Here is a 12,087-nt window from a genome sequence, read left to right on the forward strand (position 1 = left end):
CCTTTGCTGTGGATTTGGTTCAAAATTCCAGTTGTTTTCCATCTTTTTGGTCACTGATGCACCGACAGAGCCAGGAAAGCCCCCACGCGCAGTTCACAGATTTTCCTATAAACTTTTTAGAGGCTCAGAGGTCACGTAATACTAGTAAGTAGAACTGTAATATTTTTTTAATCACCAGAAGGAGGGAAAAAAGCTTTCTTAAATGGCAAATACTTGCGTGAAGATCTTAGTTTTCAACATGCAGCATTAGATGGTGATGGATACCTAACTGGTAATTCTGGAACCGCGGGGAGATTTGAAATTATCGTCCTCTGTGATCTGTTTACGGCTTTAGTTCTTTAGAGGGATTATTCTCCAGGTAATAATTAAGGTCAAGGTAGGGTTGGGCTTACAGGCTGGTTGGAGAGTTGAGCTCGGATCTGTTTGCTGTGCAGGACTATTTAAAATGACAGGTAGGCTGGGGAGACAGGCAGCTCGTCGAGTGCCTCTCGTTCTGGGGGCTGCCATAAATTGGCTTTCTGCTGAACTTTGTAATTCCATTCATTTGCCAGTTTTGCTGTATTGGCCACGGGCTTCCCTTGCATTCATTCCTATTAAATATCTTGCAGCGTGCGCTTATCACAGGTCTGTTCCTTCCACTGCCCTTGTAATGTTCCTGATGGATTTGGTAACGCTCCATGTACCTTTACTGCGTTTCTTATTAGCTTTTGCTCATTCCGCTTTGATGTCCTTAAGCGTTGGATCGAGCTGATATGATATCCTCTAATAATATTAATGCAGTATTTGGGGGATCTTGCCGGGCAGTTGCTTATTGTCAGTCCAGCACCCTGGAAATTCTGCATTGCAGTCTTCCTCCTGACTTATATTTCTGATTAACGGATTTCTCAGAGGTCCATAGTCATAGAAACCAGATTTTCTTGCAACAATATTTTGGCTGTTGCTGCTTGTGAGTCAAATAAGTGGAACCGAGAACTGCTGAAGGAAGCAGCAGAGCTTGCTGTTGTTGGATCTGTGTGAATGTGTTAGGTTTTGCCTTACCATCACAAGTAGCATCTTTACTGGAGGCTTTATATATACTGTTTTAATATATATATACACTTTTATAGAGAGAGAGATGCTTTTTAATATATATATACACTGGAGGGGTATTCATATTCCTTGTGGCCTGTGCCGTTATGTCTTTCACAAGAGTGATACTGATTTAATGTTCTGTATGAGGTTAGGGAAGACAAATATCTTCAATTAAAAAAATCAACTTACAAAAAGAATAATAAAACCCACCATAGACATCTGACTGGGGAGGAAGTTGTTTTCCTCTGGATAGAAACAGGGCAGGTGGCTTCTCTGTATTTATAGTTGGAGCAATCTTTTAAAAAGATTAAGTGCAATTGCAGGTTAATCACCGATAATGTTATAACGAAAGTAAAAACAAATAAGCAGGTTTGCGGATTAGACTTGGGTCTAGAAAGAAATTGCAGGATAAATGGAAAGCCCAGTTAAATGGTGTTTAATTAGAAAGCTTGAAATAAAATTAAGCACTTTAACCTTGAAACCTGGAGACCTTAACCAGCAGGACGCGCTCCTAATTCTGGGAACAGTCTGTAAACCACTTTTTCTGCCTAGATATATTTTTTCCATTGTGTAGATCTGCTTTGGGTCATGGTTGCAATTAAATCCCCCCGAATCCCTTTTACCTTCCTCTAAAATGGAGCTAATACGAGTCTGGTTTTCTCTGCCCTGAGCACACAGCTCCTTTTAAGTGCAGTAATGGTCCCACTGGAGTTAACACCTGAAAAAAAAGCCAGGCCACCATTTGGGAAGGGGTCACACAGAGGTACACAAGCCGACGGGTGCCCACGCCAGCGTTTATTAGAAGCAGCTTAAGCTTAGCTTGGGCTGGATGACATTTTTCCTTTTCTCATTCTTTCCTCATTTACCCATTCTTATTTTGGCATGAAACTTTCCAACTTCGGTTCATGCCCTAGGGAGAATGTCTTAGGGAGATCTGAGCAATATCCAGCAAGTTGGGTTTGAGTCATCTGAAGAAGTAAAGCCTAGATACCTACGTTATTTCATGCATTTTCTTCTGCTTTTAGAAGTCACTGGATGCATAAGAAGAGCTGGAAGTCAAACAGTTAAAGTCTAAAAACTCTTTTCTTGGATAAATTGGAAGGGATTTGGGGGGAAATGTAAACAACTGGAGAAGTGAGATAGATCAGGCTGTGGGACGCTACGGGGCGGCCGGGGGACATCCCCGCCAGCTCTGGGCTGTGACATCCAGGGGACGGCATGGCCCCGGGTGCTTCACACTTTTGGCAGGGGCTCGCTTTGCAAGCTTGAGCTCACCAGGACGGCCACTGCTGCCTTTCCAGCTTTAACTGTTCAGAAGTGGTGGGCTGGGTCTGCCTCCATACAGCAGGGCCATTGCTGCAGTGCCTGTGTGAGCATCCTTTTGCATTCTGGAACCTCCCATACGTCCCGGCCCATATGTCCCATATCGCCGTGGATGGTCCAAATTCGCCCTGGGGTGAGCATCACACAGGCCGTGTCGTGCCGCTCTGTCTTAGCAATAACTGGAGGAATGAAGACCAGCCAGACCAGTTACTCATTCTAGATAAGAGGCTCTTTTGTGCTGCAGAAATACCAATATCACGTGCAAATCTCTCCGCTGCCATGGTTACTAGCCGCCGTCACGGCCACTGGCGAGACGGGACTCGTAGCATTGACAGGGCTTCTGGTCTCCCCTTCGCAAGGAGAAACTCCAGCCGTAAAACCTATGCTATGCCCCAAAAAGGAGGGGAGATGTCCGAGAGGGCTGCCTAACTCTCCCCAGGGTGAGCTGGCCGCATCTGGCATTACGATGCTCAGAGCTTGCTGTGTACAGTGTCTGTGCCCTGTGAGTGGGCATTAGGCTCTGGGTTTTATACGTCCCTCACTAATAACCTGAAATATTATCAAAGAAGTGAGAAAATGGTGCTGCAGCCTGGGCGGGCAGAGATCGGCGCTGCCCCGTTTCCTGTTTTTCTGGCATTTAGGAACGACTTGACCTCTCGGTGCTCTCGCTTTTTACACTAACGCGCTTCTCATTAAAGTGCTTTCCTGAACACTAATTAGGGCGGTTTTCCTTTTGTAAATTAGCCTGATACGATCTGTGTGTCTTGGCAGACGCCCTCCAGAGCAGGAACCGAGGTCTCTGCTTTTGATCGCTGTTTATTTTGCAAATCTCCCCGGTTTTACTGTTCTTGGCTGCCTTCTAGAAAGTGCTCGCAGGTGGAGGTTAATGGGAGGGAAATGGGGCTTTCCAGCTTGCCTACCTCAAGAAACAGGAGCGTTTTTGGGGCTACGGGGGCCTTCCGACCAGTGCGGGTTGATGGGGTGGTGTGGGCACACAGGAGCGCTTTCCTCTGAGCTCCTTCCCATCCCAGCCCGGCATCCTCGCACGGTGTGGGGTGGAGGAGCAGGTCCGCAAGGAAAGACGCTGCCTGAGCCAACCTTTTAACAGGTGATGGAAAAAAAGATATCCAGTTAACACACTCATTCTGTGCAATTAAACGGCTTCTTTTGGCTATAGCGAATGCTCAGGGCAGCAGACCCGAGCGACCCTCTGGATGTCTGCAGAGGGAGGGAAGTCCACCTGTCTGCCGATGCTGCTAAATAGGTTGTGTCAGCAATTTGCCCAGGACCAATGGAGCTCAGGAGGGGACGGACTTTAATCGGCTCTCATTTTCTTAATGCACTGGCAGATGGGAGCAGAGGGGACGTTGCTTTTTCCATCTCCCCTCGCGGATGGGGCAGAGCCTCCAGAGGTTTGCACAGGCTGAGAAATGCAGCGGCGAAGGTGACGCTGGATGTGGGAAGCCATCCTCTGCCTTCGCTCGCTGGGGAGGCTGGCAGCGAGCGGAGCATCCCTGGGGGGTCCTGCCACCCCGGCTCTGCATCAGCCGCTGGGACCCTTCTGGGACCGGGCACCATTACAGATCATCTTTACAAAAGCATTTCCTGGTCCTTAACAAGGGAAGAGGAGAACTGCCGGGGGGGTTCACCCAGGGACCCCTGGGATTGGGACGGAGTTGACAAAGCCCCTGACAAAAAGGCAACGATTTTTCAGTGCTGGCGTGCACCGTGTGTGGCACCATGTGTGGAAAAGCGTGGTGAGCATTCCACCCCAGAGAGCTGCTGCCAGCATTGGCCGCACCAGCACGGCTGCACCAGCCCGGCTTGCCCCCAGGTCCTGGGGAGGCTTGCAGCGGGGGTCCACACGGGCCGTATCCGGAGCTCAGCACCCCTTCCCGGGCGGTGTGGAGCCATGCACGCGCTGTGTGCGCTGGCAGGACTGTCGGTGCAGGGCTGGAGTAAGGGGAGCAGCAAGAGGAACGGGATGCAGGCTGCGGAGAGCATCCCTGCCCGCAGCGAGGAGGGCGAGCGCCGCGGCCTCGGGGGGTATTTCTGCCGGCCAGCGGGTGCTGTGCGGAGACTGGCCCGTGGATGCTTCCGAAAAACGTGCCTGGGACCAGGGTCGGCCTGGACGGGCCCGCAGGTGAGAGCAGTGGGGTGGGGGTGGGGGGCGAGCAGGGCAGAGTCTGCGTCAAAAGCAAAAGCTGGGGATGAAAACCAGTAAAATGCTCTGGATTGGAGTCGTTTTCATGAAACATGCCTGGATGTTTGCACACAGGCTCTGTATTTCTTCTGCCGCTGTTTCCCAAGGGGTTAATTAAGCAGCACGTTTTGACTGGTGGGCTGAAGATGAAGATAGCTGAATAGAGATGTGTGAGCCCCGGAGAGCCCCGGTCCCACCTCGCCTGGGATGCTGAGTGCCCCGGCCATGCCTCAGTCCCACCTCGTGTACCATTTCTTTCTCCATCTCATCCTTATTTTTTCACCTGACACCTCTCTAGGATCCCCAAATAGACCTGAAAGCCCAGGAAGGTTTGCATGAAAAAAAGCAGCAAGCTGGCAGTTATTCCATGTCAGTCTGCATAAACCCTCCTGCCTGCTCCTCCTGCCTGCGCTGCCAGATTTTCCTTAATGTCTCCTCGTTTTTCCAGTTGTGAGTGATTGCTCAAGGGATCTCCTGGCAGAGAGGACTCGGGTTCACCCTTCACATCCCGCTCATCTCTGAGGCATATGCATAAAAATATGGGTGTGGGTCCGCTCCTCTTCATAAAGACAAATGAAATCTGCTCACGCAGCGCCGGGTGCAGGCGGCAGAGCCGAAGCGTGTGGCTGTTTAATATTCATTGGGCGTAGATGTGAAAGTTTGCTTTTCCAAAATAGCCTTGCACAGCGCCATGCTGCTCCGTTTTCCCTAAACCTTAGCGGGAGGCTGGAATTTAACGTTTCCTGTGATTGTCTCCCCAACTTCCACTGGCTTAGCCAAGAAGCAGAAGACCCTCGTTGGGTGTAAAACCTGCTTCAAGGACAGATCCTGGCACTTTATTTGCAGTTTTCAATGCTGTAGTCTGCTGCGACGGAATGATGTCTTTGAAGCACCAACACAGGAACGAGAAATTTTGCTTCTGTTTTGAAACAGGATGAGTTTCTGTTAGTTTCTGGTAGTTGTGCTTCTATTTGTGTGTTAAGTTTTCAGAGGAAAAAATAGTTTTCCCTGTAAATTTTTGGCAGGCAGATTCATGGACCTCTTTGGCTACTCTTCCTATTAATTGAGCGCAGTTTTCTTCACCATCTCAATTACACCTTAGAAGAAAAAAATGAGAATATGATCCCAGTTGGGTCCACAGTAATTAAATCACCATTAAATACGTTTCAGTAAGTTAAACTTGGAAGACCCCAATCTTTTTCCTTGTTAAGAGGGAAGCTGCGATAGTACGGGGTGGGCTGGCATGCTCCGGCTCCGGGAAGGTAACAGCAGGGAGGACATCGCCCGGCAGCACACGGAGGCGGTGGGAGCACCCCCGCGGCGCCGGGGAAACAGGGGGCTCGGATGCAAATGGGCGCCTGGGCACGGCTGAGCTGGTGCGTCCCTGGGCTGTGGCCAAGGGGCTCTTCTGATGCCCACCAGGGAGCTGCTGCGGGGCTCTGAGCTGCGTCGCCGGTGCAAATATAGGGACATCCATTATATAACGGGTGTCAATAACGCATGGGAGGATAACGCTTCCGTTCTGGGAGGACTTCTGCTGTCAGAGCTGCAGAGCGGTGGTGGTACAGCATCCCGCACGCTCTGGCGCTGAGACGTGGTGGGACAAGTGGAGCGGCTGGACCGTGCCCACTGAACATCCCTAGGGCACGCTAAAATCTATAGGTGACACGGTGCGCTGAGGACCTGGTGGACCAGCACAGCTGTACCCATGCCGGGATGGACTCACAGTGGGGTTTTGCAGACAGCTCAATATCAAGCAGTCAAAGCTGGGTAGCGGGAAGGCTATTTAATGCCATCAGAGAATATCCCACCTCATTTGCATATTCATCTCTTTGTCGGGTGCAGCTTTCACGTTGCGGTCGGGATGCAGCTGAGCCCATCTCATGGATTACCCGCCGTCACAATATTTTCCTTTACATGGGTGCATTTACTTTATGACCACAGGGGTATTTCCCTTTTCCCTGTAGAGGCTCTTACTGATTTACCTGTGCCCAGGTCTAAACTGGCTGGATATTATGAGTGAGCCTTGCGTTCCTCCAGCCGCCCCAGCACGGCACAGCCACTTACATCAGTCCCAAAACTCTATTCCCTAAATTATTCAGAATTACTGCTTTTGCTTCATTTCTTCTCTGAAGTCAAGCACACTTTGGAGGGCACTAAAAATAAATGGTTTTGCTGAGAATTGAAGGTATTTTTTAAAGGAGATGGTTCCTATCGCTTTTGGCTGTGCAGAGGAAAGCCTAACCCTGTCTTTGCACACCCTCTTACCAGTGTCACCCAGCCAGGGTAAGGGGCTCGGTGGCACCGTGGGGGCCTGGCTTCAAGGAGAAAATGGGCAGCAGAAGTAGCAAAAATCTGAAAAAAATCCCAGTTGCCCACCTGCAACTGGTGCCCTTCTTCATACATGTTTTTATTTAAAAAGAATTGCAGAAAGCACCCGAGGTCCTGAGCGGAGGGTCCCAAGGATGCCCTGTAAGCGCTGGCCAGGGGACCGCAGGTGGGCTCCTGCCAAACCATGAGCTCCAGGACCTCCTGCTTGGGATGCAGCGATCTTTCCAGTACAGCTTTAATTTTTATTTGCTGGATAAAATGTCCTGAATAGAATTCACTTGGTGTCAAGCTGCTCCCTCGCTGGGTCTGCTCAAACCAGCATGGGCATCCCCCAGGCGATGGGGCAGTTTTAGCCGTGGCCGGGACACCTCATGCTTATTCTTAGCTTCGTTTCTAAGAAATGCTTTATAAGCAGGAGCCCGTATTGGTTAACGCCATGAAACATTAATGACTTAGCAGGTGAGCTGCAGTCCTCCCGCAGAGCAGCTCACAGCTCCCCAGCAGCCGGCGTGGCACAGGACGAGCACGGCGGTGCTTTGCTTGGGGGAGGCACAAGCATTAAAGCCAAACCCCCATCGTATTTGAGGCCAGCTGAAAAACATGACGAAGAGAAAAGGTAGGTAAAGGGGAGACATCTTGCACTGCACTCCCCTGACTCCCTGACTCTACCTGAATACAGCAGGTTGAAAACGATGGTGCTTTTGTCATTTGCTTGAGATAAAGGAGATTTGCACGGGGGGGACACAGGCAGAGCCGAGCCGTGGCGTGCAGCAGCTCCCAGCCGGCTCTTGGGCTCTGGACCGGCTCCACAGCTCTGGACCAGCTCCATGCTGCCCTGGGCTGCTCCCTACCACCCTGGCAGCCCAAACCCGGCCTAACCGGCTCTCGGGGTTTGGCCAGGGGGGCTGAGCCGAGCAGCTGCGGAGCCCCCCGCCACCAGCTGAAGCTGCTGCCAAGGCCGGCAGCATCCCAAAGCGTCTGATTTAGGCAGCGATCCTTGCAACACCTCTCCCCAGCTCCCACTCTCCACCCAGCTCAACGCAACCCTATCTCAAGGATCGGAGCCTCCGGGTTGAATTAATTCAGTTGGTGAACTTTAAAATGAGTATTAAATTCTTAGGAGCATGCTAAGGCTTAATTAAAACTCCTATCTTTGGCGAAATGGCAATGTAGGAATGCAGGGGGTTCGTTCCTGCTTTGGTAAGTGTTTCATGTCGCCTTGGCAAACCGTGCTTCAGCAATGCCGAGAAATCCCCTCACCTCCTCAAGGAGGAGCAAAATTAGAATAATGAGGTGGGTTATAATTAATTGTGCTCTGGGGACACGTTCTCACGACGTCTGGTGCTTCTGGTGGGAATTTTCTACAGGGAGCATCCCAATATACTAGAGGCTTCAGGTATGCTCCTGCCTGCATTCCTGGGCTAGGTTATCGGGTTGCTGGAAGGGAAGGGAGGGGGAGTTAAATTTTTGCTGGGATTTGGGGGATTTTTTAGCCGTCTTACAGATGTAGGTTAAATATTTGCTCGGGGCAGAACAAATGCCTAATGTAAAAGGCCCTGCTCGGTGATGTGTTTCGATTGCTGGAGCTTCCCTTCATCCAAGTAAAAGGCGAATTAACCTGCCTGACTTAACAGCGTCGCAACAGCAATGCTTTTTGGCTACAGAAAAGGCTGGGCTAAAAGCAAAGGGTCCCCGTCCCCCGGCAGCGTGCCCCGTGGCGGGCCGGTGCCGCCAGTGCCGCCGCGGAGGGCAGCTGTGTTTTAGCGCTGATGGTGGTCGATATATCGAGCCTTCCCGCTACCTGCTGGGTGCTCGCAGGAGGGTGCCGCTGGCAGCGAGCCCTGCTGCTTGCTGCCTTTTCTCTGCCTGCCTGCAAAGTGGCGTTTCTAAAAATACCTTCAGCAATGTCGTCAGCCGGTGCTTGCTCAGGTCACGGAGACGTGACATCCAAGAAAAGGAGGACCGGAGCATGGCTGGGGGACCAGGCTGAGATTATCCCAGCCAGCGTAGGTGATCCCTGCGGAGAGGGGGGGTACGAGCAGGCTACCCGCTGCCTGCACAGGCTCCCGTGCTGCCCCGCTGCCTGCAGCCCCCCAGCCCATCCGGCAGCAAGTGGGCATCCCCTGGGATTTACAGCACTCCCTTGAGCTAAACAGCATTGCGGCCAAGGGAAACGGAGCTGGTATCTGGCCACCAGCGTGCACCCAACCCTAAACGCCACTTCTGGAGCCTTGGGGATCCTGTCCTTGATGTGCTGGGGCTGCCGCATAGTTGAATACGGCTGTTGGCACAAAACCCCTTCTGCATCTCAAATTTTGCTCCATGCTTATTCATTAAGTTATTTTTCTAAACTGGGGAATTCACACATATGCCTGGTTAATTTAGACTTATTTGAAGTAATTGATACAACTTACGTGCATGGCATAATTGCAATACCATTAAAAACCTGAAGCATGCAAAAGCCAGGAAATTACTTACCAGTTAAAGTCATTTACATAAACATTTATTTTACCCTTACAGCTCGTAAATTAAGTCAGTGATGATATGGCATTACAGTTGCTATCAGAAAGGAGAAAGTAACTTTATGTGTGTCCATATTATCACCAAACCAGCCGAAGGAGCTGCACAGATAATAGGATATTTATGCAAATCAGCACGACTGCTTAGGGCCTCTACGGGTACATATATGTACATATACATGTGTGTGTATAGGCACACACATACATATCCATCCACGCCGAGGGCTCTGCCCTGGGAACGCCAATAAACCTCAGCTGAAGCGAAGGCGAGGTGCCGCTTTGCAGAGGCTGGGAGGTTTTTGCTGGGTTTTTTTCTGCTGCGCTGGCTGCGGCGAGAAGGCAGCCGCAGCGCAGAGGTGGAGGCAGCTGCCGGGCTAGGACGGCATTTGCTTCTCAGGGACGAGGCGCTGCGCCAGGGGCGGATGGCATGGGGACATGGAGGTGACCCTTCCCAGCTCCCTTTCCCTGGGGCGAGTGACTGGAGCGGCTTGTGCGTCCTCCCCCGTGGTGACTCCTCATCACCCGCCATCCGCGGGGCTGGCTCGTGGCGGGGATGGGGCGGCATGTCCTAGGGGGTCTCGGAGAGTGCCCAAGAGGGATGTGCTGGGATGAAGGGACAAGGCCAAATCCTGCTCTAAACCCGGCCAGCAGCGAGCGAAAGGCCTGTGACTGAGCGCGGCAGGGTGGGAGGTGGAGGACCCTGGCCCGAGGGGAGCACACCCCGCTGCGGGCAGAGCCTTCTCCTTCCCAGCCCTGCAGGGCTGGCACCAAACCCACATCTCCCAAGGGATCGTCACCCCTGCCTCCCGGGACCCGCGCAGGACCCATGCGCCCACGAGTCAGCCCGATGTCAGGCGTGCGGACGTGAGCCATCAGCACGGGCGCCCGCCGCCGCCACGGATACCAAGTTAAGTTTTGTTGTGGGAAATATCCGGTACTGCCAGTTAATTACCATGAACAAGTCATGAGTAACTTGTGTCACCCAAACCAGCCATTAACATAATGATTGTGTGTGCAATACAGACAGGCAGATACAAATCACGCCCTAAAAATGCGTATAAATTATATTTAAAGCAGAATTTTTTATTGCCTTTCTGACACCAGGGCCTTTGGAGAGGTCTCGGGGCACATTCTGCTGTTTTCTTCATGCCCAAGGGTTAGAAACAGGTTGGTTTCCCGTGGAAATCTGGGTCCCCGGGCCCCGGCGAGCCTGGGGTGCCAGGCGGCATCAGTGCCAGCTGATGCACCGGTGTTTGGGAGCGGTGGGGACGTGGCGGAAGGTGAGGGCACGGTTTGCCACCCCCGGTCCTCGGCGTGGGGGTCACCAGCACCACGGTCACTTTCTTGGTAGTGCTGGTGGCTCTGTCCCCGTCGTCCCCCAGGGAAGGGCACCGCAGCCACAGCAGTGCCGGGGTTTGGTGCTGGAGGAGAGGGGCAGGAGCACCCCAATGAGCTATGCCGGGAGGGGTGCGCGGGCAGGATGGGGGTACACCGGGGCTCCCCGAAGAGGGCCGGGACCAGGGTGGGAAGGGCCAGAGACACACCGGGGGTACCAGGGACACACCGGGAGCCCCCCAGGGCTCTGACAAGGGGGGGTCAGGGGAGCACGGCGGGACCGGGACACCCTGGGAAGGGCCGGGGACACTCCGGGGCTCCCCTGAGCTCCCCAGGGCTCCGGCAAGAGCGGCTAGGGGTGCACCGGGGACGCACCGGGAGCTCCCCGGGGCCGGGCCGGGGCCGTCCCCCCCGGAGCCCCGTGCCCGCCGGTGCCGCCACCGCCCGGGGCGGGGGCGGGGGGGGAGGGGAGCCCCGCCTCCACCGCCCGTCGGGGGGTTCCGAGGGTTTCCATGGCAACGACAGCGAGGCGGAGCTCGGCGTTTCCGTTACCGAAGTGCCCGGGAGGGCGGGGAAGGGCACGGGGCCGGGGCTGGCGCCGGCTGCCCCGCCGCTGCCGCCGCCCCGCGCCCGGTGAGTGGCCCCGCGGGGGCGGCACCGGCACCGGCACCGGGGGAGGGGTGGCGAGCCGGGCTGGACCGGACCGGGCCGGGGCTCCCTTTGTCTGAGGGGGCTGGGGGCGCCCGGCACGGAGCACCCGGAGCGGCAGCGAGAGCACGGTTCCCCGTTAGTCTGCAGCGGGCGGCGCCGCCGGGACCGGCACCGGCACCGGCACCGGGATCGGCACCGGCACCGGCGGGGCGCGGAGCGGAGCGGAGCGGGGCGGGGCGTTGCCGGGCCTCTGCGCACCGGGACCGGCACCGGCACCGGCACCGGCACCGGCATCGGCATCGGGGGGGCGCGGGGCGGGGCGGGCCTGCGCCTCCTGCGTGCCGGGACCGGGACCGGGACGTGCGAGCGGGACGGGGACATGGGACCGGGACCGCCCCGCCCGGGGCCGCCGGCGCCACCGCCGGTTGGGAGAACAAGGGACCCCGCGGCGGGCGAGGCGGCAGCCGGGGCTCCGCGCCCCCTTCCCCCGCCGAGGCACCCCCGGCCCCGGCGCTGCACTGCGGTGCCCGCCCGGCTCCGGGCAGCGGGCGGGGAGCTGCGGGCGCGGCCCGGCCCGGGGCCGGTGCTGCCCGGGGCTGCCCGCGGTCCTGGAGTTAATAAATAAATAACCCCCAACTCGCAGTTAGGAGGAGC

This window comes from Calonectris borealis, chromosome 12 (genome assembly GCF_964195595.1).
Source record: "Calonectris borealis chromosome 12, bCalBor7.hap1.2, whole genome shotgun sequence".
Classification (NCBI taxonomy): Eukaryota; Metazoa; Chordata; class Aves; order Procellariiformes; family Procellariidae; genus Calonectris; species Calonectris borealis.